We start from the raw sequence: 5,405 nt of genomic DNA, 5'->3' as shown, positions 1-5,405 counted from the left end.
AAATGTCACAAGGTGCTTGAAGTTTTGATATTTAGAAAGTAGATATCCTAACTTAAAATTTGAGCTATAACTTTTTAAATTTGACCGACTTGTTCTCTACTTATGAGCTTTTAAAGTCAAAATTCACTTTTCGGAAAGTGTAAAAAACACGTAAAAAAGAGGTATTAAATTTATGCAATCAATTAGAAAATCACTTACAAATTGACTTATTTAACGAGTTTTATGACATTAATAATTAATAAAAACACCTTTAAAAGTAATTTTTGCTTAAAACAAGACTAGTTTTTATAAAAATTGGTGCTTTTGTAGATTTTTCAGATTTTTTTCAAAAACTGTATATCAAAAGCGTCTAAAAATACCAAATTTGAAACCCCTTTTTTACGTGTTTTTACACTTTCTACACGAAAAGTGAATTTTGACTTTAAAAGCTCGTAAGTAGAGAACAAATTGGTCAAATTCAAAAAGTGATAGCTCAAGTTTTAAGTTAGAATATCTACTTTCTAAATATCTAAATTCCAAGCACTTTGGGACATTTGTTCGGCCTCAAGACGTCGAGAAACGTCTGAACTTTTTCGTGGGTCACCCGGTATATATATGTTGTTACTTATAAATTTTGATTTAACAAATTTTGACATACTTGTAACACTTCCAAGTAAATGTCCACACCAAAAGATTCAGATTCTCTGACTAAATTAAAGTGTTGCATGTCAAGGTATCCCAAAAGGTCAGCATGGTGGTTCAATACATTTTCTACATTCACCTGGGCTAATTCGTTTTCTGTAGCACCAGGGATGTTGTTATTTTGAGCATTGGGGTCATAGCCAAACCATTCTAAATCATCAAAACCAAGGTCATCGGTATCACTGAGGGAATGAGTTGTAGCCAAGCTTCTATTTCTGATATCTAGCATACCATTCTGCCACATTTGTATTGGGCTCTGTTTCTTTCAGTTCTCATGGGATGACAGTTCCACGAATTTGAAAAAAGGCTGATAGATTGATTAATTCTTGGCAAAAAAACATAGTGTAACACAAACTTGTGTAATTGGTTTTCAATGTTCAAATCACCACTATCAACCATTGCTTGAAAGGTATAGTAATAAGTTGAGCATACACACCTGAAGACGTCTCTCCAGAGACGTTCAATTCTTTGATTTTGAGTGGAAGTACCCCTGATGGCACTTCCACGTCCAAGGCCACGCTGGTCTTCCATGGTCTGCCAAACCAATACGTTTTCCCCTCCATGATCTGTCCTCACTCTCGACGGTAAACCATAATTACTTACTGCAGTATTAAACAGTTCAACAACAGTTGTAGACCGGTTGTTTGTGGAGCACTTTAAAAATGTAATTAGTCTTGAAAACCCATCAATGCAACCATGTATTACAAAGCCATATCTTACAAAACTATGATGGCCGTCCAAATGCCACAAGCTGTTGGGTGAACGGACATTGTAACTTCGCCTATGAACTAGGGTTGCCCATCTCAATTGATTAAACAGGGGGTCAATCAACCGCAAACATGACTTTATACGCTTCTGCTGCACCTTTAAACCAATAGATCTTAGATATCCGCATGCCATTGAAAATCCAACAAATCTACTTTGTTGCTCCATATAAGATACCAATAATTCACACAGTTCAAGATCTGAAATTGTGGAATAACTGCCAATGTCTTGCAAATTCAACTCAATTTTGCGTCTATAAATTGTCCGACGTGAAACTAGTAATGTTCTAGCAATCTCAGACCAAGAATTTCCAAACTCTCGTAGTGCAATGAGAGTATTTCTATCTATATTAATTCTAGGTCTACCCCTGTCTCTTTGGGGGTTTGATAAATCACCATGAACAGGATGACGTTGGCTGCTCCCACAAAAACATGGTCCCTGATGGCAACATGTGACTATGATCTCTGGTAATCATATCCCTCATAGTACACAAATTCTGAATGATTAATTCAAATAGATTCTTTGGTGTTTGAACTGGTATAGTCGGAAGGGCATGCTGCAAAATCAAAATTTTACGAGAAATCTCTCCAACTAAAGATTCATCTCTTCTATCAAAATTATTTTCAATTCGTTCCAAAATGCTTTCGATACCCTCCATTATCTCAGCAAAATCCATCTAGAATGAAACTCAGAGTTAAAAAATTCATTCATTTTAAGTGTGTAAAAAACGTAAAAAATTGACTATAAGGAAAATTTGAAAAAATACAAATATATTATAACATATATGTAACTACTCATGTTATTAATGCGATTCAAAAATTTTCAAACATGGTGAAGTGTAACAAAAAGCTTGCGTCACCTTTTGTTTAATTTTCCAACGATTATCTCCAAGACAATTTTATAAACTCAAAATCATTATCATAAGTGTAAAATTGAAAATTTCAAAATTGAAGAGGGGAGATCAGAAATCTAAGATTAAAAACAAACATACTGAGGGGGGGTTTCTTTGAAACGAACGTCGACGAGTAGAGGGGGAGGGGTCTAAAAATAGGTGGAACAGAACTGATGAACATACTTTTTGAATATGGCCCCTAATGAGACTGTCTGTGTAATATTATCAAATGATTGACCTGGCTTTGTTAAATCAAAACAACAATGGTAGAGTAGAGCTGCAAGCGGCAATGCATTTGTTTTGAAATATTGCTGCTCTGATTGGTCAGTCATTTGATGGCTATGCAAGTTTCCCTCCACTGATGCAAGTTACCTGACTTCACGATACAGTTTCAAAGATTCTATACAACAGAAGCTTAGAAAACTTCAAAAAACTACCTTTCTCTAAACAAACACTCAAACAAAAACGGGTTTATTTACCTCCACAAAAAACGGTGGAGTGCAAAAAAGATGACCCTGTCGGCGCACCGGACATAGTGGATGTCCGGTGTCGGATAAGAATACTTTGTACCACCAGACAACCCCAACACCGGACTTATGTTATGGAAGTCTGAAGTCTGGTGTGTCCGGTGCGCATTAATCCAGGCAAAATCAATCGAAGGTAGTCGAATGCCAATTAGAGTAGGACTTATCAAAATTAATTGAAAATAATCGAACTATTTGACTACCCGCAAGTACAAAACGCCTACTACCTACTACTTAATACTTACTACCTACTACTTACTACCTACTGTAAAATAGCTCAAAACGGCTCGAAATGACCTTTTTAAAATATTCAGCATGTTAAAATTAGCAAAATCTGAAACTTTGGTGGTAAAAAAGTTAAAACTTCTTCTTTTATCGTACTTTGAAGACTTCACAGTTTAGTGAAACACTAGTTTAGTGGGGACTCATTTCATTTCCTAAGTTATTATTAGAATACATTATAATCTACCATGAAGGTTCCTTTCACTTTAGTCATTACCTACAATAGTTTTACTGATTTCCGCAAGTTATAATCATTGTCAATGAAGTTTTTTTCACTTTGGTGCAATGCAACATGTTCGATCCCACCCACCACCAAATCGAAATTTTTGATCATTGCATTTCCCCTGGAAAATATCCTCAATCAATAATCTAAATCCCATCTGCATCTCCCCCATTTAAAATTCACAATTCGATTGACAAGGCTACTTACATCTTGGAGTATAGCCTGATGATCTGTACTGGTGTCTGAAATCAAATAAATGAATAAAGATTACACCCCTATTTTACTAGGGTAGAAAGAATCCCTGCTACTCCACCAAAAAATTACATATTTTAGTAAAAAGTAGAACACCGCTGTAAACTGCTACCATTATGTTAGTTTATTTTCCCGCCGTAGAATAAAAGCTAGTCTCCAACCATAACCAGGACCAGATTTCTAAGATTCGATTTTTATTAAAAAAAGACTGACTCACCTATATAAAAAACAAAGACCAGATATTCAGTTGGGAGGGCATGCCTGATGAACATATTTTTATCTATCAATGGAAAAAAATTTATTCATCGGGCATGCCCGATGAATATAATATATCCGTCGATGAAAATTTCTATTCATCGGGCATGCCCGATGAACATATTTTTGTGTTTTACTGCCAATAATTTCATATTTTACTGTCCATATTTTTTTGATGAATATTGCTACAGAAACTCAACCATATAAAAAGGTCACAAAATGGTCATCTTTTCTAATTTTTGCCTGTAGTGCGAATCAGTACCCCAAGGAGAGTTTGGCCAATTTTAGACTTCTGAACTTAAAAATTGAGCATAATGCCTCACAATAGGTTTTACACAAAAAAACACTACATCTTGAATTTTCTGACTTTGCCCCAAAAAATGACTGTTGGAAGCTTGAATCAGTTGTAGCAGGTTCTCTCCTCCATTCCATCAGGAGTTAGAACGTCAAATAAAACTGGAAAGGGCAAGATTATCAGACTGATAATTTATTTAGTGTATAAGCTTTGCATCCTTTCCAGATTGGATGCCTGGCCAGAATCAACTTGTGACGTACTTACCATAATGAATTTGGTGATTTGACGTTATACTTTCGTCTAACAATTGCAACAGTTCTTCTCAAAGCCCTACTCCTTGTCTCCATTGTTTCTTCTTTTCTTTCTCCCGGTATCCGCTTTACTTCTCGCAACCTTCCTTGTTCCCCGTAGTGGTTTCTAGGTCCCTTTTCCCTAGTGCCCATCCCTTTCTTCTTCTACTGTTTTGGTTTCTCTCTTCTTTCCCCTTTCCAAACCGGGGGTTCGCTCATTGTCCTTGCCCATAGTGGTGGGTGGGTGTATTTTTTAGGTTAAATTGCGTTAGACAGTGCTTAAAGGTGGTCCTCTGAGAAAACCCAATGACCAGTTAGTACCGTTTACTAAAGGTTGGTCCTCTGAGAAAAAATACAATAAAAAGTTAGTACCTTTCCAAAAGAGGGTGTTTCTTTGATCACTGAGAAGTTCCTGACTTTTTATGAACTTTGATCCTTTCGACTACCTGGTAGCTTGAAACCTTCTAACTGAATTACCAAAGCGTGACCATAACAATCTTCAGAAACAAAAATAGTGACTATTAGTCGTTGTTCTTATAAAAAACAAACCGTTAAAACGAAATTTCATGCTCTTGAATTTTTCATATTCAAGACTTTGAGAGCAAAAAAACATCATCAAAAAATCAGTAATTTTAGAACATGATGTATGCTTATAATAGTGATTCTTATAATAAATGCGTTTTTTGAGCAAAAAAATTTTTTTGTACAAAAATCTGCTTGAGCCATCTTTTACCTACTTTCATGCAAAAAGTGAGAAAATAAGTCCAAAAAACCCTTTTTTAGCCGTTTTTTAGCTGAAATTTACCCCAAAAGTTTTTTTCCAAAAATCCAGCTCCGTCACATTCGAGGGTTTATAGTTATGCATCTTTGTGCAAAAAATCATAAAGAAAAAAAGAGCCAATCTCGAGAAAAGCTAATACCAGAATTGATCGTGTGCTTGTAAAAA

This window comes from Clytia hemisphaerica, unplaced genomic scaffold (genome assembly GCF_902728285.1).
Source record: "Clytia hemisphaerica strain Z4C2 unplaced genomic scaffold, Clytia hemisphaerica genome assembly, whole genome shotgun sequence".
In the NCBI taxonomy this organism is placed as follows: Eukaryota; Metazoa; Cnidaria; class Hydrozoa; order Leptothecata; family Clytiidae; genus Clytia; species Clytia hemisphaerica.
This window is presented reverse-complemented; position numbering follows the sequence as displayed.